This window comes from Hyperoodon ampullatus, assembly GCF_949752795.1.
Source record: "Hyperoodon ampullatus genome assembly, chromosome: 16".
In the NCBI taxonomy this organism is placed as follows: Eukaryota; Metazoa; Chordata; class Mammalia; order Artiodactyla; family Ziphiidae; genus Hyperoodon; species Hyperoodon ampullatus.
This window is the reverse complement of record NC_136929.1, coordinates 34,779,962-34,807,434: the sequence shown is the minus strand read 5'-3', so window position 1 is coordinate 34,807,434 and position 27,473 is coordinate 34,779,962. Positions and strand designations below refer to the sequence as shown.

The 27,473-nt window shown below is 33.9% G+C and overlaps 1 protein-coding gene across 2 annotated transcripts in view; it reads right to left on the bottom strand.

Moving 5' to 3' along the window:
- Positions 1-27,473, bottom strand: part of KLHL1 (kelch like family member 1) — a gene marked incomplete at both ends in the record, with an annotated part of 395,165 nt that overhangs the window by 104,767 nt on the left and 262,925 nt on the right. The window lies entirely within an intron of this gene.

Here is a 27,473-nt window from a genome sequence, read left to right as displayed (position 1 = left end):
TCTGGTGAAGTAAATTTAAAAATAAACTTCAACAAATTAAGTCCTAACGAGCTTATCATAAGTATTCACATATTTACTTTAAGATGTTCCAAGTATAGTTTAAATCCCTTTCAAACTAACAAAAAATCTCAATAAAAATAAAAATGTATGCTCATAACATCTTTTTAATTATGCAAGCAGTTGAAAAGCTGTACATCAGGCAAAGTAATAGCTTCCAGCTGTGAAACTAAAAAAATTTTACCAAAAATCCAGCACCCGAGGGAATAATAGATTGAGACCAGAGTTTTAAGTTCTATTATGTCTCTCTTTTACTACAGAAGGTTATCATCTCCACAAATTATTTCCTGTATATTTCTTTGAATGTAACCAAAGTATCTTTAATTTTCCTCTTTCTCTGTCCCTCTTTAGATATTCTTTTTCCTTGACTCTTTCAGTATCACATTCTCAACTTTTGTTCGTGAATCCTGTTTTACTTCAAATGAGTTAAACCTGTCATATGGATTTAGAAAATTAATAAGCAGAAAATTTAACATTGACTCACTGACCTTTTCTTCTACATTGATAAGACACTGTACCACATCGGTACACAAATTTATTGAGTGAATAAATTAATAAGTGATAGCAACATATAATTAATTGATCTTAATGCTATAATTTGAATCTTAATTAAATAAAGTTATTTAACCATTGTAATGCATAAATTATGGGTGAAGGTGTCAGAAAGAATATAAAAACACATAACATACTCGTATATATATATAACAGGTGGGAAAGATAACAGAATGGCTCTGAGGCTGAAAAAGGAGTGTAACATATTAGAATTACCAGATACTTTGGAATATAGAAGGGAAGATGTTTAATTAAAGACTTGCTTACACTTCTTTTCTTATATATTAAAACTTTAGTTGCCTTACTATTCATTTCTTTCTTTTTTAAAGGACTACTATTTTACTTGTAAGATATTAATGAATAGAAACCTTAATGAAATAGAGGGGGAGCTCTCATACTCTGAGACAATAGTAGAGCTCAACAAAAAGAAGAAAGACTCCTCTTCTTTCCTGGCAAGGACTCAACCCATGAAAAGCCAGGAACAAACTCATTTGTTTGCTTAAGGGAACTATTATAGTTTTTAAAATTCAATAAGATGATATATACATTGATGATAAAGCTGAAGCTAAAAACATTGATTTTATCATCTATTTGAATAGCTAAATATTTATATATTTCTAAACACTCATACAATGTATATAAGGACTATTTCAAAAATTTTATGGATAATATACAATTATAAAGAAATGTATGGAATCCTGTAAAAATAAAGTATCAGAGGAGAGTCAACTCTGAGTGCCTAGGTTTAAAATACTTTCAAGTAATAATTTCTAAAAGGAAATGAATTTCTCAATGTTGATAGAAGTATGCATAAAAATATATTACATATTATTTATTTTAAAGTATGTCCTAGAACTTGAAAAATAATATATACATATATATTTATAACTGAATCACTTTGCTGTATACCTGAAACTAACACAACATTGCTAATCAGTTATACTCCAGTTTAAAATAAAAATTAAAGAAAGATGCAAATTCAAAAGAAGAAAAAAAAAAAAAAAGAACTCCTTAGAACTAGAACTTAGATCTCAGACTCCCTAGACCTCACTGCATGTGTGGCTGTCCACTTGGTCTTGAGTAAGGCTTGTCTTAAGTTTCAAAATCTCTATTTATGGGCAAAAACCTCCTCTCCAGGCCTCTTCAATGCCCACCTGGGCCTCACATGTCTGCACGTATTATAAATGGTTAAGAAACAGAGAAGAAGCCAACAGATCACAAACTTTTATGTAGAGGGGTCAGCAGAAGGATCAACCATTAGAAAGACAGTGAAGTTGGTTTTGAATGAGTTTAAAGCATCTCTGCTTCATTCTGTCTCCAACTCTGCAAACCACACTTCCTGGGGCTCATGAGTAAGGTGGGCTGGCACTCCTCCCCTGGGCCCCCTTCATCCCATCAGGAGGCTGCCAAGTTTGCTCTGGCAGGAACCACACCCACCGACTTCTCCCTGTTTAGTATCTCCGTTCCTCCATCCCCAAATGTCAACTGTCTAATCTGATGAACAGTTTCTAAATGTGAGAAATCCTTACTCAGGAAACACATAGTTTATTTAACTCGAGCTTTCTGAAGACAGTGCCCCTGTTTTTCTTGTTTCTCCCAATAAAAATCAGCTCATAGCAAGCCAAAAAAAAAAAAAAAATCTGGAGATATACAACATAAAATTAAAACCTGTACTTTATTTCTGTAAAATGATGAAGATATTCTGTTGTACTTAAATGATATTTTCCATTTTATTAAGAAATCATTTTGTAAAATTTCTTAACTTTAGTGTACCCAATCATTTGAAAAAGTTCTTTATTTTGAAAAAAAATTGAATTCTTCATAATCTCTGTACTATTACTTTGTGTTTTCAAACTTGTAACTTGTAACTATTTCTCACTTATGAGTACTATATGACTTGTGTCTGTATGTCATCTCCCCTGACACTTTTTAGGATTATTCCATCCCAAATTCAGGCACAAGTTCAGAATAATAAGATAGCTAAGCTGTCCTTTAAAGCTGGACTATCTTTAGATTTTCTGCAATGATCCAAGATTAACACAAATTTTTCTCCTCACTAAACAATGGAAGTTAGTTTTGTTTTTTACATTCTTAATTTTTTGAAGAAAATTAAACTACTGTAACAGTTCCTCTGCTTGTCCCACTTAGAAAAAATATCAATATGTTTCAATAATTGTATACTACTTTGAAACATAGTCATGTTTATGTACAAGAATTTGTATAGTAATTGTCTATAAATCAGATTTTATTCTTAGGATATTATATACCAATACCCTTTCCAGTCAAAGATACTCATAGTACAACTTAGTTTACAAGAAAAATGCCCTTGGAAGTTTGTCAATATCTTCACTGTTAGATATGTTCTTACACTTGGGATAAAAATTGACTATGTCCCTATGAGTTAATTGTACATTAAACCTCAATAAAAGATCTCACTATGTGCAAAATAATGTTTCAGAATATTTCACCATGTAGAAAATATGTCAGAAATAAGAATATCCTTAGACTTAATATGAAGGACAGCATAGGGTGTATTAATGATTAACACTGTGTAAAATTCTAGGAAGCTGATCCATCTGAGAATCCATGTCAGCTAGACAGTCACTTTGCAAATATGAAATATCTCTCTATAACATTGGTAGTTTATCTTTGTGAGTAAATTATGACCATCAATTTGTGGGGTAAACCTATAGTGGCAGAAGAGAACTGGGTCAATAAACATATATGCAAATCTTGTGTATGATATTCAGAAATGACTAACATAAAAAACTAGAATAAGTTATCCATTAATAGGTAGAATACTCAATAGTAACTTTGTTAGTTCCAGTTGCCAGAAATGTTATAAATTTTTAATTAGAATAAAGATGTTATTTGAAATTGTTTATATTAAATATTATTACTTTATTTTTGTACCTTCTTCTTAAAGTTTACTGGCTTTATCACTAACTTCACTTTAATTAGGAAAAAATAAAAAGAAATACAATTATTTAAACAATATTTCTTTCAAATAACCATTACATTTGTTATTAAAATACAAATAATTTGCTTCTTAATGGTTTGAGGAGTTGAACCACATATTAGCAACATAAAAATATTTAATGTGGAGGACCTTCAAGATGGCAGAGCAGTAAGATGTGGAGATCAAATTCCTCACAACAAATATATTAAAAATGCATCTATATGTGGAACAACTCCTACAGCACACCTACTAAACGCTAGCAGAAGACCTCAGACTTCCCAAAAGGCAAGAAACTCCTCACGTACCTGGGTAGGGAAAAAGAAAAAAGAAAAAACAGAGACAAAAGAATATGGAAGGGACCTGCATCGCTGAGAGGGAGCTGTGAAGGAGGAAAAGTTTCCACACACCAGGAAACCCCTTCAGTGGTGGAGATGGGGGGCTGGGCAGGGGGTGGTGCTTCGGACCGACAGAGGAGAGTGCAGCAACAGGGGTGCAGAGGACAAAGTGGAGAGATTCCCACAAAAAGGATCAGTGCCAACCAGAACTCACCATCCTGAGAGGTTTGTCTGCTCACCTGCTGGGGTGGGTGGGGGCTGGGAGCTGAGGCTCAGGATTTGGAGGTCAGATCCGAGGGAGAGGATTAGTGTTGGCCGTGTGAAGACAGTCTGAAGGGGGCTAGTGGGCCACAGCTAGCTGGGAGGGAGTCTGGGAAAAAGTCTGGAACTGCCTAAGAATCAAGAGACAATTGTTTCAGGGTGCATGAGGAGAGGAGATTCAGAGCACTGCCTAAATGAGATCCAGAGATGGGTGCAAGCCACGGCTATCAGCATGGACACCAGAGACGGGCATGAAATGCTAAGGCTGCTGTTGCAGCCACCAAGAAGCCTGTGTGCAAGTACAGGTCACCATCCACACCTCCCCACCCAGGACCCTGTGCAGCTCACCATTGCCAGGGTCCTGTGATGCATGGACAACATCCCCAGGAGGACACACGGCACACCTCAGCCTAGTGCAACATCACACTGGCCTCTGCTGCACAGGCTCACCCCACATTCCATACCACTCCCACACCCCGGCCTGAGTGAGCCAGAACCCCCTAATCAGCTGCTCCTTTAACCCCCCTCCTGTCTGGGCAAAGAACAGATGCCAGAGGGCAACCCACATGCAGAAGAGAGCCAAATCCAAAACTGAACACCTGGAGCTGTGCAAACAAAGAAGAGAAAGGGAACTTTCTCCCAGCAACCTTAGGAGCAGTGGATTAAATCTCCACAATCAACTTGATGTACCCTGAATCTGTGGAATACCTGAATAGACAACGAATCATCCTAAAATTGAGGTGGTGGACTTTGGGAGCAACTGTAGACTTGGGATTTGCTTTTGACATCTAATTTGTTTCTGGTTTTATGTTTATCTTAGTTTAGTATTTAGAGCTTATTATCATTGGTAGATTTGTATATTGATTTGGTTGCTCTCCTCTTTTATATATATATATATATATATATATATATATATATATATATATATATATATATTTCCTTTTTCTCTTTTAGTGAGTGTGTATGTGTATGCTTCTTTGTTTGGATTTGTCTGTATAGGTTTGCTTTTATCACTTGTCCTAGGGTTCTGTCCTTTTTTTTTTTTTTTTCAGTATAGTTTATAGCACTTGTTACTACTGGTGGATTGGTTTATTGGTTTGGTTGCTCTGTTCTTTTTTTTTTAATCTTTTCTTACTAATTTTTTATTTTTTATTTTAATCATCTATTTTTTATTTTTCATTTTAGTAACTTTATTTTATTATATATATGTTTACTTTTTTCTTTCTTTCTTTTTTTCCCTCCCTTTTCTTCTGAGCTGTGTGGCTGACAGAGCCTTGGTGCTCCAGCTGGGTGTCAGGTCTGAGCCCCTGAGGTGGGAGAGCCAAGATCAGGACATTTGTCTACCAGAGACATACTGGCCCCACATAATATCATTTGGCAAGAGCTCTCCCAGAGATCTCCATCTCAATGCTAAGACCCAGCTTCACTCAACAACCAGCAAGATATAGTGCTGGACACCCCATGCCAAACAACTAGCAAGAAAGGAACACAACCCCACCCGTTAGCAGAGAGGTTGTCTAAAATCATAGTAAGGTCACAGACACCCCAATATACCCAGCAGAGGCAGTCCTATGCACCACAAAGACAAGATCTAGCCTCATCCTCCAGAATACAGGCACCAGTCTCCTGTAACAGGAAGCTACACAATACACTGAACCAACCTTACCCGCTGGGTGCAGACAACAAAAACAATGGGAACTAGGAACGTGCAGCCAGTGAAAAGGAGACTGAAAACACAGTAAGTTAAGCAAATGAGAAGACAGAAAAATACACAGCAGATGAAGGAGCAAGATAAAAATCCACCAGACCAAAAAAATGAGGATGAAATAAGCAGTCTAAATGAAAAAGAATTCAGAGTAATGATAGTAAAGATAATCCAAGATCATGGAAATAAAATGGACAAATACAATTTTAACAAGGACCTAGAAGAACTAAAGAGCAAACAAACAATGATAAACAAGACAATAAATGAAATTAAAAATTCTTTAGAAAGAATCAATAGCAGAATAATGGAAGCAGAAGAACCGATAAGAGACCTGGAAGATACAATAGTGGAAATAACTACTGCAGAGCAGGATAAAGAAAAAAATAATGAAAAGAAATGAGGACAGTTTCAGAGACCTCTGGGACAACATAAAATGCACCAACCTTAGATTTATAGGGGTCACAGAAGAAGAAGAGAAAGAGAAAGGGACTGAGAAAATATTTGAAGAGATTATAGTTGAAAACTTCCCTAATATGGGAAAGGAAATTGTTACTCAAGTCCTGGAAGAGAAGAGAGTCCCATACAGTATAAATCCAAGGAGAAACATGCCAAGACACATATTAATCAAACTATCAAAAATTAAATACAAAGAATAAATATTAAAAGCAACAAGGGAAAAACAACAAATAACATACAAAGAAATCCCCATAAGCTTAACAGCTGATCTTTCAACTGAAACTTTGTAAGCCAGAAGAGAGTGGCAGGACATATTTAAAGTGATGAAAGGGCAAAATCTAAAACCAAGATTACTCTACACAGCAAAGATCTCATTCAGATTCGATGGAGAAATTAAAACCTTTACAGACAAGCAAAAGCTAAGAGAATTCAGCACCACCAAACAAGAATTACAACAAAAGCTAAAGGAACTTCTCTAAGCAGGAAACACAAGAGAAGAAAAAGATCTAAAATAATAAACCCAGAACAGTTAAGAAAATGGTAATAGGAACATATATATTCATAATCACCTTAAATGTAAATGGTTAAATGCTCCAACAAAAAGACATAGACTATCTGAATTGATACAAAAACAATACCTGTATATATGCTATCTACAAGAGACTCACTTCAGACCTAGGGACACATACAGACTGAAAGTGAGGGGATGGAAAAAGATATTCTATACAAATGGAAATCAAAAGAAAGCTAGAGAAGTAATTCTCATATCAGACAAAATAGACTTGAAAATAAAGGTTATTACAAGAGACAAAGATGGGCACTACATAATGATCAAGGGATCAATCCAAGAAGAAGATATAACAATTGTAAATATTTATGCATCCAAAATAGGAGCACCTCAATACATAAGGCAAATGCTAACAGCCATAAAAGGGGAAATCAACAGTAATACAGTCATAGTAGGGGACTTTAACACCCTACTTTCACTAATGTAAAGATCATCTGAAATGAAAATAAATAAGGAAACACAAGCTTTAAACAATACATTAAGCAAGATGGACTTAATAGATATTTATAGGACATTCCATCTAAAAACAACAGAACACACATTCTTCTCTAGTGCTTATGGAACATTCTCAAGGAAACATCATAACTTGGGCCACAAATTACAACTTGGTAAATTTAAGAAAATTGAAATTGTATCAAGTACCTTTTCTGACCACAATGCTATGAGACAAGATACCAGTAAGAGGGAAAAATCTATAAAAAATACAAACACATGGAGTCTAAACAATATACTACTAAATAGCCAAGAGATTGTTGAAGAAATCAAAGAGGAAATCAAAGAATACCTAGAAACAAATGACAGTGAAAACACAACGACCCAAAACCTATGGAATGCAGCAAAAACAATTCTATGAGGGAAGCTTATAGAAATACAATCCTACCTCAAGAAATAAGAATAAACTCAAATAAACACCCTAACTGTATACCTAAAGCAGTTAGAGAAAGAAGAACAAAAAACCCCCAAAGTTACAAGATGGAAAGAAGTCATAAAGATCAGATCAGAAATAAATGAAAAAGAAATGAAGGAAACAATAGCACAGATCAATAAAACTAAAAGTTGGTTCTTTGAGAAGATAAACAAAATTGCTAAACCATTAGTCACACTCATCAAGAAAAAATGGGAGAAGACACAAATCAATAGAATTAGCAATGAAAAAGGAGAAGTAACAACTGACATGCAGAAATACAAAGGATTATGAGAGACTACTACAAGCAACTATATGTCAATAAAATGGACAACCTGGAAGAAATGGACAAATTCTTAGAAAAGCACAACCTTCCAAGACTAAACCAGGAAGAAATAGAAAATATGAACAGACGAATCATAACTAATGAAATTGAGACTGTGATTAAAACTCCTCTTACAAACAAACCCCCAGGACAAGATAGCTTCACAGGAAAATTCTATCATTTAGAGAAGAGGTAACACATATCCTTCCCAAACTATTCCGAAATATAGCAGAGGAAGGAACACTCCCATATTAATTCTACAAGGCCACCATCAGCCTGATACCAAAACCAGACAAAGATGTCACAAAAAAAGAAAGCTACCAGCCTATATCACAGATGAACATAGATAGAAATATCCTCAACAAAATACTAGCAAACAGAATCCTACAGCACATTAAAATGCTCATAAACCATTATCAAGTGGGGTTTATCCCAGGAATGCAAGGATTCTTCAATGCACTCAAATCAAACCATATGATACTCTATATTAACAAATTGAAGGGTAAAAACAACATGATAATCTCAATAGATACAGAAAAAGCTTTTGACAAAATTCAGCACCCATTTATGAAAAAAAATCCCTCCAGAAGGGAGGCAGAGAGGGAACTAACCTCAACATAATAAAGGCCATATATGACAAACGCACAGCCAACATTGTTCTCAGTGGTGAAAACTGAAACAATTTCCAGTAAGATAAGGAACAAGACAAGGTTGCCCACTCTCACCACCATTATTCAGCATAGTTTTGGATGTTATAGGCACAGTAATCAGAGGAGAAAAAGAAATAAAAGGAATCCAAATCAGAAAAGAAGAAGTAAAACTGTCACTGTTTGCAGATGACATGATACTATATATAGAGAATCCTAAAGATGCTACCAGAAAACTACTAGAGATAATTAATGAATTTGGTAGAGCAGCAGGGTACAAAATTAATGCACATAAATCTCTTGCATTCCTATACACCAATGATGAAAATTCTGAAAGAGAAAGTAAGGAAACACTCCCATTTACCATTGCAACAAAAAGAATAATATACCTAGGAATAAACCTACCTAAGGAGACAAAAGACCTGAATGCAGAAAACTGTAAAACACTGATGAAAGAATTAAAGATGATACAAACAGAGAGAGATATATACCATGTTCTTGGATTGGAAAAATCAGCATTTTGGAAATGAATATACTACTCAAAAGTATCTACAGATTCAATTCAATGCCTGTCAAACTACCAATGACATTTTTCACAGAACCAGAACAAAATATTTCACAACTTTTATGGACACACAAAAGACCCTGAATAGCCAAAGCAGTCTTGAGGAAGAAAAATGGAGTTAGAGGAATCAGGCTCCCTGACTTCAGATTATACTACAAAGCTACAGTAATCAAGACAGTATGGTAGTGGCACAAAAACAGGAATATAGATCAATAGAACAAGATAGAAAGCACAGAGATAAACCCATGCACATATAGTGCCCTTATGTTTGATAAAGGAGGCAAGAATATACATGGAGAAAAGACAGCCTCTTCAATAAGAGGTGCTGGGAAAACTGGACAGCTACACATAAAAGAATGAAATTAGAACACTCCACTCCCTAAGACATACACAAATATAAACTCAAAATGGATTAAAGACCTAAATGTAAGACCAGACTTTATAAAACTCTTAGAGGGAAACATAGGCAGAACACTCTATGACATACATCACAACAGGATCCTTTTTGACCCACCTCCTAGAGAAATGGAAATAAAACAATGAAAAATGGGACCTAATGAAACTTAAAAGCTTTTTCACAGCAAAGGAAACCATAAACAAAGTGAAAAGACAACCCTCAGAATGGGAGAAAATATTTTCAAATGAAGCAAGTGACAAACGATTAATCTCCAAAATATACAAGCAGCTCATATAGCTCAATATATTAAAAAACCAAACAACCCAATCCAAAAATGGGCAGAGGGCCTAAACAGACAATTTTCCCAAGAAGATTCACAGATTGCCAACAAACATTTGAAAGGATGCTCAACATCACTAATCATTAGAGAAATGCAAATCAAAACTACAATGGGGTATCACCTCACACCAAAGAATGGCCATCATCAAAAATCTACAAACAATAAATGTTGGAGAGGGTGTGGAGAAAAGGGAACCCTCTTGCACCTTTGGTGGGAATGTAAATTGATACAGCCACTATGGAGAAGAATATGGAGATTCCTTAAAAAACTAAAAATAGAACCACCATATGACCCAGCTATCCCACTACTGGGCATATACCCTGAGAAAACCATATTTTAAAGGGTCATGTACCACAATGCTCATGGCAGCTCTATTTACAATAGCCAGGACAAGGAAGCAACCTAAATGTCCATCGACAGATGAATGGATTAAGAAGATGTGACACATATATATAATAGAATATTACATTACCATAAAAAGAAACGAAATGGAGATATTTGTAGTGAGGTGGATGGTCCTGGAGTCTGTCATACAGAGTGAAGTAAGTCAGAAGGAGAAAAACAAATACTGTACGCTAACACATATATATGGAATCCAGAAAAAAAAAAATGGTTCTGAAGAACCTATGAGCAGAGCAGGAATAAAGACACAGATGTAGAGAATGGACTTGAGGGCACAGGGAGGGGGAAATTTATGCTGCACTGTAGTGAGACAGAGGCATGGACATATATACACTACTAAATGTAAAATAGATAGCTAGTGGGAAGCAGCCACATAGCACAGGGAAATCAACTCGGAGCTTTGTGACCACCTAGAGGGGTGGGATAGGGAGGGTGGGAGGGAGACACAAGAGGGAGGGCATATGGGGATATATGTATATGTATAGTTGATTCACTTTGTTATAAAGCAGAAACTTACACACCACTGTAAAGCAATTATACCCCAATAAATATGTTAAAAAATATATTTAATGTTTTTTAATCTGTGTGCTTACACCTAGACACTACTCAAACTTCATTTTTCAAGAATATTTATATGAATTTATTTCAAATGCTTGCTATAAATTGGAAACTTTGGTTCTGATAATATTTCTTCTTTAAAATAAAATGTACTATTCAAGTATCTAGATTTTGCATTCGTTTTCCAACCTGCAAATAAGAAAACATTAAATAATTGTCTCCTTTCTCTATAATTTGCCTTAATGTGTCAAAGCCAATACGCTCTTGGCTAGAATCTGTCATGATTCTCTGCAGCAACTTGCATGTATAAATACTGCCTTAAATTGTAACATTGTAGCATTTCTCTTATCATAAGTAAACAAAATCAAATGCACAAATTTGTGCTGCACAACCTACTCTTATTACGTAGAGGGCATACAACTCTAATTTTGCAGTAAGAGTCAAAAATATGTACATTATATATAATGTTAGTGGCTGAGAAGAAAAAAATATTCTAAGGTATTCCTTAAGTAAGAGTAATATTGCCTGAATGAAGACATAATCTGAAAGGCACGGTAACTAACAGAATCTGTACAAAGTATTGCAAACACATCTTTCTGTACCTTTTATCTGTTTGAAGTATCCATTGGAAAATGGAATGCAGTATTGAATAATCAGTTAAAGAAACATAAGTGTAAACTTATTATGGACCAAAGAATGTATTGAGTCTTCTAAGACTATATCCTTGGGCAATCAAAGTTATGAAAACATTCTCACGTTCATAAGAGAGTGACAAAATTTCATATACCTCATATTATTTCATAATATTTGAAACTGTTGTTTTGCTATTGGCTGTTCTGCTAAAATAATCGACTCTCAGAATTTGAATCTATAAAACAAAATTGTTTACTATTAGAAGTGACAGTCCTTAGAAAAGAAGTGACAGTTTCATACATAGTCTTTCAAGTTTTCTGCTTGAAAAAATAAATAAGATGAATATTATCATATACTGTAAACACCAGGAAAAGTGATTTTCTACTTCAATGTCTTATAAATAGGGGATACAAATAAAGTATTTTCAGGTGTTTTTATTAAGCAGTTTCTAAGACATTCTACAGGGAAACAATGACTTAGTAGTCACACTGAGGGTGACCTTGAAACTTGCGCCTATTTAACAGTCAGTGGAAGTGTTGGTCAAAGGAGAGAGTTCAGTTATGACAGAACTTTGTGGCAACACAATAAATAAACTCATAGGTAGGGCTGTCCCACTTCTCAAGGGAAAACATAAGTTGTCTTATGCCTAGGGAGGTTTTCTATATATTTCCACCTTTTCTGATAAATTTTCAAAGACCATAGAGAGGGAATTGGACAATTATGCTCAAAAGTTTGCCATGTAGGTTAGCTGGTTCACCGATTTTTTTGTAGTCCTTCATCAGTTATTATTTCAGTATCTGCTTGCAACTGGAATGGCCTAAGCTTATGCAACAGAAAGTATCTCAACCGTGGCCAGAACATCTGTCTGCAGCCTGAAACATACTCATCTATATGAGTAGATAGACCTGCATCTTACACCTAAAATCCCATTAACATCAGTTGAAAAGAATTTTGACAAAGAATAGAATCATGAAATTTTAAGAGACTGAAATATCTTCTTATTTTTTTTGCTGGCATACTGACGATTCTGGCTAAAGTGTGTGAGGACATTATTTTTAAATAAGTGAGAAAAGTAGACAAACAGAGCTTTTTATGCTCTCTTTCAGCCCTATCATGTCAAAAGGGAAACACAAATTACTGACATGCTAAAGCTTACATCTGATACACCTGAATGATACAGCAGAAAGATTCCTTCTCAAGTTATTTGGAAGAAACCATCTACGAAGTGAGGAGCAGGTTCATTAATTTTATTCTGAATACAGAAATATTTGATTGCCTTGAGAAGAAAAATAATTGGCTAAGCTGACATTACAAATAGAGAAGAATAATGACATAATCAAAACAAGTAGAGCTCATAATATTAACTCAAATGACAGTTCTTATTACTGATAAGTGAAATGGGTTTCATGCATTTATAATTTATGATTAACTTATATTTATTTAATATGGGTTTGGAGTTCTGTAGATGGTTTGAAAGCTCAGAATTTCTAATATTGAAATACATGATCCTGTGCCCTGCATGAACATCACCTCCAACCTGACAAATTTTATTGCATCCTAAGTAGGCTCTGGACCTTGCATGCATGCATGCATTCATTCATTCATTTAGCAAATATTTAGTTAGCACCTATTTTGTACTGAGTGCTATAATAGATCCTGGATACCTGCAATCTCTCTTACAACTAATCTATTCTACTCAAAGCCACCCTCTTCCCCACCTCTTAGAACACCTTCGTTAATTTACTTTGTCTAGGCTATATTCAAAACCATGCATTATTTCCTTATTGTTTGCACATTATTCAACAGCCTCAGACTAGCATGCCATAAATTCTATAACTTCATTTTAGCTATTCAGTCACTTTCCCCAATACCTTAGTGAACATTAATCTGTATTTCATAATTTAGCTCTTCTGATCTCTTTCCTCTCATCTGAACAGATTATGCCTTTAAAGAAAGTGATATCCATAATGCCTTTCCCTCTCGGGCTTCAATTAAAATATGACCCAATCTTCAGAGTCCAGTTTAAGTCCTATTATCAATGCTTCCAGGAGGATTTACCTATTGCTCAGGCCACAGTTGGCATAATTTGTTTTTATTGGTCATATCAGACTTTAATCAACTGCCATCTGTATAGTCACTTAAGGGATTCATAGTCATGCTAAGTCATAAACTTATAGGAAATCAGGGAACATATCTGGCACTTCTTCTCGAATACAGCTAAGAGGGTCTTCTAGGAATTGTTTAATAACTATTTAAGTTATTGATCATTTACTATGATTAGAATATTTATTAATTTATTTTAAATAATATATTCAGTATTGAAATTTGAAAATATACAATGTATAGGTAGAAATATATTCAATATCACATCCTAGCTTATATAAATTAATCATCTTCACAAATATTTATGGTGTTACAAAATTATCTTTGCCTAACAACCAGCCAAATATCTGTATTTCTGAATGATTTATCTCAGACCCAGCTGATGGTTTGCTTATTTTCAGTCATGGTCAATAGCAAAATTCCATTACACAAATAATTTGGGATCTTGGACATTATGGTAAGATGATTTTGACTCTTAACTAAGAAGCATTAAACTTGAATGTTCCACTGACAATTCAAATTCACATATTTAAATCTGAACTTTCCCATTATCACTCTCCCCTCTGTATTGGCTTAAGCCTTCTACTTTTTATTGGTTGTTTAGGGTATTTCTTTACCTGTACTTCTATTTTAAGATATTTCTGTTTAAGCTGATTCAAAATATTTTGGAAAATATGGTATCAATAAATAATTATTCCTCAAATTGGTCTTCCTTCCTGAAATACCTGATCCTTTGAAAATTCTATTTAGCAAAGTTTCTTATCTTTTCAGTCAACTCCACATCCAAAGCGTCAACAAATATTACTGATTATTATAATATTGCCTAAGACTCTTCCATTCCACTATTCCCTTTCCTTTCCAAAAGCCACTTCTCTGGTTGACAGTCTTATTAGCTCTCTTCAAGAAAGATTCATAATTTGAATTCTTATACGTGGTACAAGCAATCACATATAGAATTCATACTACTCCCAAATACTGTCCTGAAACATATACATTCAAAATTTACTGCCTTGCTATCTTGTTTTAATGTCTTGCATTACATTTGAAAGTATTTCCTAATGTAACTTTAAGCACCTAGTTCAGGCTCTTTTCTCTTTGTACCTCCAGACCAATTTTCTACTTTGACAAGGCTATTCTATTTACTATCCCCCATGTGAACAATTTCTTTATTGCATCTTTAATGTGATTTTAAATCTTTGTACTATCTGACTCTTAAGTGAGAATAGTTGCTTTACCCTGTGTAAAAAGTTTATGTATTTTTGTATATAAATCAATATCCTTAGGACTTAAACTTGATCTCTAATTTCCTTAGTTCATGATTTAGTACTGTATTGTTTACACTTTGTAGTCACCAGTAGAAAAAATATACTCTTTTTATCTTGCTTGTATGGTTTCATATGTATCTCATTCTTAAATATTAACTGTATTTATTTGAATTTTAAGTGAAATTAGTGGGAATATATCTTTATAAAATTCTGTTATTTGTGATCTTATTTTGCAAGAGGATAATTGAAAATGAATGTGTTCAAGTGCAGATTCATCATGGGAAGCCATTGTTTGTATTTATGCTTCTTTTAGATTTTCCACAAAAACATTTCTGACTGAGAAACACAGATCACAGTAATTGGTAAGCCATCTTTGCCATCTCAGTGATGAATCAGACTCATATTGAGAAGAATGGAAATTGTACATTTGTGCTTTTTGAGGACACCATGACACCTATGAAAGAGATTTGCATAATCTGTAACACTGGATTAACTGAAGGCATTCTTAACCTTTGAGCTGCATATAGTAATAACTTTCAACATGTTAACTATGTATTGGGCGATGTCTCTGTTATAGCCTTCATGACGGAGAGATGCATAAGCCCCAGCCTTTATTTTCAGAGATATTATAGCTGATAACATTATCAAAGTGTTTAATAAATATTTTGATACACCAATAATATTTATCTTTTCTGAGAATAAAATCATAAATAGATATTTGTATTTGTCTTGATGTTTCCTTTTTCTAAACTTCCCCTTCGTTTCTAAAGATGTCTAGCATGCTCCTATGTGCCTAGTTTCTATTATAAACCTTCCCTGGTGTGGACAAGTAATAATTTACATGAAATTTGTGGATCACCTTTTCTTGCAAAACTCATGTATCTGCTAGTTACCAGAACTAAAAAGATCAATACCAGGACTAAAATGATCAATCTCTTAAAGAAAAAATAATCTTTAAATATTTAATTGTTACTAGTTGGATAGTTTTACTAATATAACATTAATTACATTTCAATACTAGCTATTATTTTCTGAATTTGGTGAACTGTATTATAGCCAAATGGGGTTCTCAAATCATAATATCAATTCAAACCATTCTGTGATAAGTAAAATGTTACCAAAAGAATAAAATTAATTGTGATATCCAGTGTTATCCTGTATTTCTGTAAGCTTTCTTATAAGAAATTTCTCTGAGTTAAGAGGTAACACAACACCCCCAGACTAACCAGGAATAAGAAGTGCAATGCACTAAGTATAAGGGTCATTCTCAAGTACACCTTCCTTGAGAGAGGTATATCTGCAAGTGGCCAGACACTATATCCAGAAGAGGTAAATACCTTAAGCAACTGAAGAGATTGCATTCATTTATTATTTGGAAAACTGGCTTTCCCAATTTCAATAATGATGTGAACCTGGTATTAAATTTTTGTTTAGTCCTATCTCAATTACCTTTAAATAAAAACATTCTCTTTTCTCTCACACTAATTATAAGACATCAGTCAGTATTTTACTTTCCTCGTTTCACTAAGAGGACGGAGAGAGAATTTTAATCACTGCATATTTGCAGATTTCCAGGTTTCTTTAGACTTACTCTGATCAAAGCCCAACATACATCCTTTGATCATCATCAGTGAAATAAGTTCCTGTGAAAACATCAAGGTGGATGCATCTTGTAAGTCAGTCAATAAGGGATTAAAATAATTCCCTCAAGTAAAGCTAATTCCACTGGGCATACACTCTGTAGAGTTTCTAAAGTTTGGGTATGAAATGAATTGTTCAAACATCCTGACTGAACAAACTTCAGGGACAAAGGAAAATAGAAGCTTATTAATCTTAGTACTAAAGGCATTAAAATAATTGAAACGTGTCAAACCCAATGCCAGACATTTTAGGGTATGTAGAAAGTAATACATCAATTTCTAACTTAAATAATTTATAACAGAATTTGTATTAGAATGGAGTAACCTATAATATAATTTATAATAGAATGTATAATAGAATGGAGCATATGGTCATTACAGTATTTTCTAGTACTTACCGTTAAGCAGAAGTGTGTTAAGCTGTGTTGAGAAGACTGATAGATTTTTATCCAACAGTCCAGTTTTCAGTTGGTTGACTTTCAAAACAGGAATCATTAAACTATTTACTCTTCTGTTCTTTACAGATAACCCTCTTGGACTTGCATAACAGTGGCAAGTCATTTCAAGAAGTTACATTAATCAATTTAATGTATAGATACATACTGGAAGAGAGTTGTTTAAAGTGATAATCACCAGATTCAGAGAAATTCCACTTCTGGGTATTTGTCCAAAGGAAATGAAAGCACTAACTCAAATGAATATATATATATATATATATATATATATATATATATATATATATATATATATATTAATTCAGCCTTACAAAACAAGAAAACCCTGCCGTTTGTGACAACATGGATCTTGAGAGCATTATGTTAAGAGAAATAAATCAGACAGAGAAAAAAGAGAAATACTGTATCATCTCACTTATATGTGGGATATTAAAAAACCCCAAAAACAAACAAAAAATGAACACGTAGATCCATGTAACACGTCAGTGGTTGCCAGAGGCAAACGGGGGAGGTGGGAGAAATGGATGAAGGTGGTCAAATCTACAAACTTCCAGTTATGAAATAAGTAAGTCCTGGGGATGTAATGTACAACATGGTGACTGTAGTTAATCCTGTATTGTATATTTGAAAGTTGAGAATCTATCAGGACCCAGATGACAGTGTGGGGAAGAGAAGCATCTCCGTCAATGTAAACACATTTGAGTGTCCTCCTTCAAAAGGCACCATCTAAGGGAGGAGGAAGATTGGGGTGAGACCCTTGAGAGGGAGAGACAACCCTAATAAGGACTTTGGACTCTGAATTTACTGAGTAGTCACCTGAAAGTCATAGTTGTGAACCATATAATTTTTTTCTAACTTTCTTTTTTTTTTTTTTTTTTTGTAGTAGGTGGACCTCTCACTGTTGTGGCCTCTCCCGTTGTGGAACATAGGCTCCGGATGCACGGGCTCAGCAGCTATGGCTCATGGGCCCAGCCGCTCTGTGGCATGTGGGATCCTCCCGGACCGGGGCATGAACCCGTGTCCCCTGCATCAGCAGGTGGACTCTCAACCACTGCGCCACCAGGGAAGCCCCTCTAACTTTCTATTTTTTCTAACTATTAAGTATAAATTATTCTGCCATCAGGAGGAATAGAAGCTTAAAAACAAGAAGACATCAGTTATAAAAATTAAATAACTTATTTCTTTGTAAAAATATGAGTTAAAATGATTACTTCTGACCTCCAGAAGAATACAATTAATTAACTTATGCAGTAAATACTCATCGTGTTCATACTGTTTTAGAGGCACTGTCTTAGGAACATAATCATAAATAGAATTATTTTCTGAACTGCAAGGCATCATAAATTATAAAGAAAAAGAGATGTAACTGTAAGAATATAATAAAAACTCTTCTACTATTAGTAAAATGTTACTAATAGATACATAAACAAAGTGCTTTAGGAAACAGGAAGATGTGATTAACCAATTGTTATGTGGTAAAGAAATATTTACAATAGAAAGTCTTCCTTAAACTGAATTGATAAAGATAGATACCTCATTGCCAAGGGTGAAAAAGAGTAAAGGATATTTTAATAAGAAAGCTCATAGACCAGAGGAATGAAAGGAAATCAAGTAGAATTCAAAGTAATAATATTTTTTCAAAATACATTTTGTTTAGTGAGATGCTATTCTTAATAAAAACACACACCCTCTTCCCTGTCTCTCTTCTCTCTTACCTTTCTCTCTCTATTTATATTACACTAATCTATGCATTCATCCATCCATTCACACTTCAATCCTTATACTTGAAATCATATAACCAAATAACCCTAATATCCTTATTGAATCTTCTTTTCTCCCATTCAACATGTCAAACCCACTGGACAATACAAATATATATATATATACACACACAGAATATATTTACTACTACCATCCCGGGACAAGCTCCCACCACCATCACCTTGAGTATTGTAGTACCTCCTAACTAGTAAATCTGCTTCCAGTCTTTCTTCTTAGAGCTGGTTATTTCTCATTTGCTTCCCCACTACTCGTTTTGCACTATTCTTTTCAGTTCCTTGTGAGACTGAACCTTCTGAAACTGTATCTCTTGGCTGCCTTCTGACTTGCTTTTGACTGGATCCAGCCGATGGTATTTACAAGCAGGAAGCCAGAAGGTGGAAAAGAAGATAAGAATGTGTCTTCCCTACTCCCTGCGTGATGTGGCTGTCTCTTTATGTAGTGTAGTGGTGTCTTTTAATGATGAAAGCTTAAGTAGGGCAGCCTCTCTGCCATAGCCCCAGACTCTCTAGACTATGTAATAAGGTTTCCTCCATCATCCCCATAATTCAGAGCCTCTGAATCTTCAACATCCTTTATTCATTTCTTCAACACTGACCACATCTTTGTAAGTAGTGCCTTCATTCATATCTTTTCATATGAACGATTCATTGTCAATGAATTTTATCTCCTGCTGGAATCTTAGCTATTGCTCTACCATATAGTTTATTTTTTCACACATTAGCTAGAAAAATCCTTTTAATATAAAATTACTTTCTACTTCTGAATACATTTGAATATTTCCATAATAAAAAAAAGACACCCACATGGTATGTGTCTTCTTCGCTCAAAATCCTGCAGTGGCTTTCTATGTTAACTGGAATAAAAATTTAAAAAAAACTATGATTGTCTAAAAGCCCTATATTACCTACTTTCTGGTTACTTCTGACCTCATCTTCTGCACCCCTGCTACCTTGTCCAAAGAACTCTAGTTACCCTGACCTTTTTGTTGTTCCTCAAATATGTCACATACATTCTCACCACATTTTTTACATTTGATGTTCTCTCCTCTTGGAACATGCTTTGCCTGATATCCATTTGGTTTTTCCTTCATTTCCTTTATGTCTCTGCTGAAAGTCACTTCTTTACAGAGGAATTTCCTCACCAACCTACTCAAAGAGGCAACCCCAATCACTCTCATACCTTGTCTGATTTACTTTAATTCATAACATTTTTACCATCTGAATTATGTGAATGCATATATTTGATGTCTGCTGCCACCCCTCCACCCTGTCTTCCCCTTCCTGTTAAAATGTAAGCTACCTTAGAGTAGGGGTCAGTCTGTTTGATTCAGTGCTAAACCCATAGGACATACTTCTTCCACATAGATGGCCCTTACAAAGCCTTTTTAAAATGAGTGAATGAATGAATGAAGAGATTTCTAGAATAACTTCCACCAAATGATTTATTCTGGTATTTTATTAATGGCAATATGTTGGATTTATTATTTTTCCTGTTGTATGTGTATGATTGATTTGCATTTTAACCAGCATATCTATAAAATGAATACAGATTTCAAGCTGAAATTATTTATGTAAAAATATTTACATAGAGCTTAACATATAAGCTTCTGTAAAGACTTTACAATAAGAATATGTATTTGAAAAATCAGGGATGAAGACATTGATTATGAATTTTTACACCTGGACATGATATTTATAGTCATTGGAAGAGAGAAAAAGACTGAAAGAATATGGAGAGAGGAAAACAGTGAGCCACAGTCTCAACCTTAGTGAACACTTACAAGTATAAGAAGGACAATGAAGAATGAAAACCAAGGGAGACCAAGACTTAGAGATAAACATATAGCATAACATATACTTCTCAAAGAAAAAGAAGAAATGTGTAAATGAGGGGAGGTCTATGATACAAAATGTAGCAGAAAGATTAAGGAAAGAAATAATTTGAGCAATTCAAATTGGATACTAAAAAATTCCCATGCACCTTCTTGAAAACTGATAATCTATATTGTGTGGTTTTGAAGAATGCTTGATAAATAGATAAATGGGGAAAACTGGCATAGTCTTATATGAGAAATTTGGAAATATCTTATGAAACTTATGTCCTTTTCTGACAAATACAATTGTTTGATATTAATAAATAATTATAAAATTATATTATATGCCAATACATAATATAAAAAAAACTCTCTATTTACCTATCTATCACTCATCTTTCCTTTGATCTAACTACCTTTCAAGTTGTTATGTTGTTGGATTACTATATAAAAGGAATAATGTTCGGGAAAGAAGATGCTCAATATAAATCTATCTAAAAATGATATCTTTATATTTATTTTCCTTGGAAATTAAAAAAAATAATAATACAAACAGCAATTAGATGTACAACAGAGATTCCTTAGTCAAATTTAACCAAATAAAAGAAAGAGATAAATCCTTAACTTTGAGCAAGTAAAGGCCAATAAACCATTAACATATTAATAGGATGTGTTTTGTGCCAGAAAATCTAGTTTCGACTTCAGAAAAGCTTATGCTAAATGACTTTCAGCACACTGGAAATGTATAAAAGCTGAGACTAATATTGCGAATATAGCAGAAATAACCACAGAGAAACTCAATTTAATCTGAGGGCTTAAACAATACCTACTTAGTGTGCTACCATCCCTGATTCATCCACTCGTTACTCATTCACTCAATTATTTGGTTGAGATCAGAAACAATCCAGTCATTAGTTTGAAGTTATTTAGTTGAACTTATATGTGAGATACACTTTGACATGAATAAATGAGAGGCTCAGCCACTAATCTGTGAGTAGCCACAAATACAACCCAAAGTGTATATTAATAAACAATTATTAATAAAATAATATAGTTATTAATATAATAATATTAACTAATAAATATATTGATTGTCTATTAATATTTAATATTATACTAGGAACCACTGAGGATATATAGTGGTAGAAAATGTAGTTTCTAGCCACACGTTGTACAAAATCCAACTGAAAAAATTGAATTTTTAGCTCAAACAAGTGGAACACAAACATATAAGAACATATCAAGTTTCCTTTTATCTAACAGAGGCTACTGATTCAACTTCTAATGGTAGCATTCTCAGAGAAAGGGAGTTACAGTGCAGCAATATTTTGGCTTCTTTCAAAAACAAATTAACAAATTTACCTGCATATCTATGGATAATATGGCATAAAATTTTAGCATAGAGTTAAAAATGAATAAATTTAGTGAAATCCAAAGTTATAGATATAAGTCCTGGCTGTAACTATTTCAAGCTTTATGAACATGAGTTAAATTTCATGAATTTTAGTCCTTCATATATAAAATGTGGATAATGCCTTTTTTACATTCCTCAAAGCATTATATGTGATCAAGTATGTGAAAATATTTCATATATATTTAAATCACATAACATTATTTAAAATTATTGTTCAAGTTTTGCTAATTTTAAAATTTAGGGAGAATCTAAAACAAGATATATAATGTAAAATAAATTCATTTTTATCAGATTTTTTAAATATATTAATGCCTCTATGATTCTAATTGGATAATTACATTGTTTCAGAATTATATTGTCATTCAGAATTACATTGTTTGAAGAAAAACTTACTAATAGAATTCTTAATTGAAAGGAAGTAGTGAAATTTAGCAAAGTATAAGCTAGCTTTTCTTCTATGATATTCATGGGGGTTGCATAGTTTATAAATTCTAGTCAGTTTCTTATACCTTGTGGGTAATCTCATCCATATAGGGAATTCTAATAAAAATACATAGAGAATACTAAAATTCTGGGGAGAGAAAATATGTTTCTTAATAGAAGTTCTAAACTATTTCTGAAAGGTCTCAAGTAATACAAGCCATTAAATATCATTCTATGTACTACTCTCTAAATTGTTTTATTGTATCTTGCCAAATAAGTGAAATCACCTCATGAGCCAAGATGGAATAAATTGCTTTCAAGTTTTAGTGTCCAGATTAACTTCTAGGGAAGTTTAAGTTTCCCTGCTTTAATCTCTCTACCTTCTTATGCTATTGTTTCTAAATTCTTATAGATGAATGCTTTTTATATCTACCCACATTTTGCTAATGTTTCAATTTATCTGTTGATAAATTTTATCAGTTTGAAAATAGCTTCGATGGTTTTCTCCTAATACATATCTATTCAGCATGTTACAAAGAAGTTTATGATTTCATATTTGTTCAATATAACCTCTTATCCTGCCCTAAAAGAGAAGATAAAGAAGAGAGCAAATAATTGTAGAAGTAAGCAATGAATATTATTATTTTGTCATACAAACTATCACATATTTGATTCAAAAGAAGGAGCTATTAGGGAAGAAGAAATTTTCCTCTACCCTACTAGGTTCTTTTGGCTGGTCTAAGAATTAAACTTAGACAGATTAACAGGATAAAATCAAATAAAAGTTTAGTAACATACATACATGGGAGAAACCCAGGAAAACTAGCTCACCAAAATGGCTGAAGCCTTCACCAGCATCTTCAGCTAAAGAAAGAACAGGATGTCTGAGGTCGTGGTTTGTTGTTTCAAAGAGGAGGAAGGCAATTCACATAGAGAGAGAAAAGCAAATGTTTGGTAAATAAATGTTTTCTGGGCCATGCAGAGACTATGGGACATAGAGAGAAATTTTAACAATCAGTCTTTGCTAGGTGCTTCCCTGTCTACACACATAGTTCATACTATAGTTATATGTAGTGGTGACTCCATGGAACAGGTCCTCTTTCTAGTACAGTCTTTAGGCAGTTAGAAGGAAGGTCAAAGATTCTTCTTTTGGACCTTAAAAATAATCAGCCTACATTAATCTTCATGCCAAAGAGAAATCTCACTGGGGCGGCAAAGTTTGCTCTCCTACAGGGCCATACATAATCTTTGGACATATATCATGTAATAAGATAATAAATATTTCTAGGTAACTTGATAGAGAAACAAATTACATACAAGTTGTGATTGGAGGGGAAAAATTGAAGTGGACAGAGGAAATTTGGTATTCATATATATGAATTATATAATATATATGTATGTACAATTTCAATGTTTTCACAAAAAAGGAAGCCAAATATTGGAAAAGAGGTAGACCCAAGAATAAAATCTTGAATTTGGGATTCCAAGGTTCCATTTTACCAAAATGCTCAGGGCATCATTAGGTGGTAGAGCATATTCTTTAATGCCTGCACTTAAGATATATAAAAAATGCTTCAAGGTCCTTTCATTCAAATGTAGTTTTTCACAAACGAGTTAATCTTTTAACAGTTGCTATTTTGACAGTTGAGTTGGAATGTGTTCAAATTAATTTTGCTGTCATTAAATATTCCTTATGACCATCAGGTTATCACAACTCACTACAGTAAGTATAAGCATAAACTCAATACACAATGAGTTTTTATATTTGGTGTTCTGGAATAAATTGTGTCTTGTCGAAATTCATATGTTGAATCCCTAAACCTCTAAATGACTGCAGTTGAAAGCAGGGCCTTTAAGAAGATAATTAAGGTTAAATGAAGTCATAAGGATGGGGCCCTAACCAGAGACATCTGTTGTCCTTATGTCCATATAAGGAGAGGAAGATACACCAGAGCAGAGCACGTGCACCCTCCCTCCACCCCACCCCCTCCTAGCAGAAAAAAGGCCATGGGGGAACACAGCAGGAAGATGACTGACTGTCTGCAAACCAGGAAGAGAGACCACCAGGAATTACATTTTCTGGTACCTCTATCTTGTATTTATAGCTTCCAGAACTATGAGAAAATAAATTTTTGCTATTTAAGCCACATAGTCTACAGTATTTTGTTATGGCAGACCAAGCCAACTAATGTACTTGGATAACAAATATCTAAGCAAATTATTGTCATATTTTACTCATTTTATTCTATGTATATTGTCAGCTACCTTTAAAGTTTATTTCCAGTTTTGCAATTTAATTAATAAAATGTTTTATTCTATTATCATGAAATTTCTTAAGAACTTGCTATCAGGTACATGGCACTTATTAATTGCTCTTATGCAATTGTGTTGCAATTTCCTCATACTGTAATTTTTATTTTTATTTGTGTTTTCTTTTTCTGTCATATATTCCAACAAATCCTCAGAAAAACTGAAAGAATGGGACATTTCGTGATTACATTTAACTAGGGAAAACAAAACTTTAGGAAAAATCCAAACCTAAGGCTCAGCCTAGAAAGCAAACAGAAGGGTAGAAAACTATAAATATGAGGGATGCTGGGTGCTGCAAGCAAAATGTTAAGTACTGAAAACATATATCATTTACCTCATTATTCTCTGTTGGGAGAATGTGGGTTTGAATGAATTCTATAAACAAAGTTCATGAAAAAGCCCTAAGAGGTGACAAATTTTACATTTTTCATCTTAGTAAAAAAACTACTTCAACTTGCAAGACTGTTTTTATATTTAAAGTTATGATGTTTATCACATTTCATGATCCCTAAATAAAATAATCTTTATCATTGAGGAAGTCCTGAATTAATGAATTATCTGATTTTGTTTCAGCTGTCATTCTGACAATGCAAATACCCACATTCCACATCTGTTGAATGATGCAAACAAACATCCACATTCATTTTTTCTTACAACATTGGAATTGTCTTTCCATGCTGATTCCTCTCAGGACAGCTTTATTTGAATATTTTGCATTCACCTCAAATTAATAGTCAAAACAACTTAATGAACAATACAGTTATTTACATTTATATTTGTTTTGGTCAAAGGACAGAGTCATGAAACACCCAAGTATCATCTTGAGCCAATGTTATTTTTTTAAAAAGCATTCTTTTTCTGAAACAATAGCATTCTTTTTCTGACATTTTTTTTGTTACTCTGGGGACTTTACACATGCAAAGAACATAGCCTTGTTGAGTATGTGAAAACTGTCCAGTCACAGCAAGGAGGAAAAGGCTTCACTTCTATTCTTCTACGAGGAATCATAGAGCATGATATGCTGTGTTATTAAAGTACTCAACTGACAAAATACTCTAAATGAAAATGTTAGATTAATAAGAAAAATATTAAATATATATGTTCTTTTCATATGTAAATATGTATATATATGAATATATGCATTGATTTGTAGATATTTGTACATAAATGTATGCATATACATATATATATACACAAAAAATAAAAACATAAAAACTGAAATTCCTGCACAATATACCAAAATAATTTCAAACTGACAAAATTTTAGTTGACTTTGGCATTCATCATTGTGAATTGTCATACTTCATTTGTGTTTTGTATGTTTTCCAATATTTTATCATAGCTTAACATAAAACTTTGAGTTTAATTTTTCAGATAAATTTATTGGTTCAAGAAAAATGTCACACCCAGAAGATAAAGACTAGTAAAGTTCTGAGTAATCTGTTTAAAATTTGGCTATAATAGACATTGATGAACAACTATTATTTTTTTTTAAATCCTTTATATTGAAAGAGACAGTTATTAGGTACCCAACGTGTGTCAGATATTGAGGATAAGATCTTAAGGAACTTATAGTAGATTAGGCCATGTAAACACATACCTCTAAATAACCTAAATAAAATTTTACCAGGACTTCCCTGGTGGTCCAATGGTAAAGAATCTGCCTTCCAATCCAAGGGACGTGGGTTCCATCACTGGTCGGGAAACTAAGATCCCACATGCTGCAGGGCAAGCCCGCATGCCACAACTACTGAGCCCATGCACCCTGGAGACTGCATGCCACAACTAGAGAGAGAAAATCCGTACACCACAACTAGAGAGAAGCTCATGCACCACAATGAAAGATCCCACATGCTGCAGCTAAGACCCAACACAGCCAAAAAAAATAAATTAAATAAATATCAAAAAAATAAAATAAATAAAATTTTACCAGTGCTAGGAATAGAGTTAAAACAGGGTGCTATAGGGACTTCCCTGGTGGCACAGTGGTTAAGAATCTGCCTGCCAATGGAGAGGATATGGGTTCCAGCCCTGGTCTGGGAGGATCCCACATGTCGTGGAGCAACTAAGCCCATGCACCACAACTACTGATCCTGAGCTCTAGAGCCCACGAGCCACAACTATTCAGCCCACGTTCCACAGCTACTGAAGCCATGCGCCTAGAACCCATGCTCTGCAACGAGAAGCCACTGCAATTAGTAGCCTGCACACTGCAACGAAGAGTGGCCCCCGCTCACCACAACTAGAAAAAGCCTGTGAGCAGCAAAAAAAGACCCAACACAGCCAATAAATAAATAAATTTATTAAAAAAGTAAAAAAAAAAAAAAAAAGTCTGAGTGTTGCCCTCCTTTAAAAACAAAACAAAACAAAGAACAATGTGAGGATCACCCATATCTGAAAATGGATAGAAGTGGTCAAGGAAGTGCCTCATAAGAGAGTCAACCCCAAGTTGACTTTTTAATGGTAAAGCAGGTAGTTAGTCAAACACATGCGTGTCTGAGTATGGAGTTCAAGTTATGGATGTAGAGGTTAGAAGTCTTGTCATGTGCTAAGCCAGAAAACAATTTTTAAAAATCCCGTTGCTTTCTACAAGTAGATTAATAA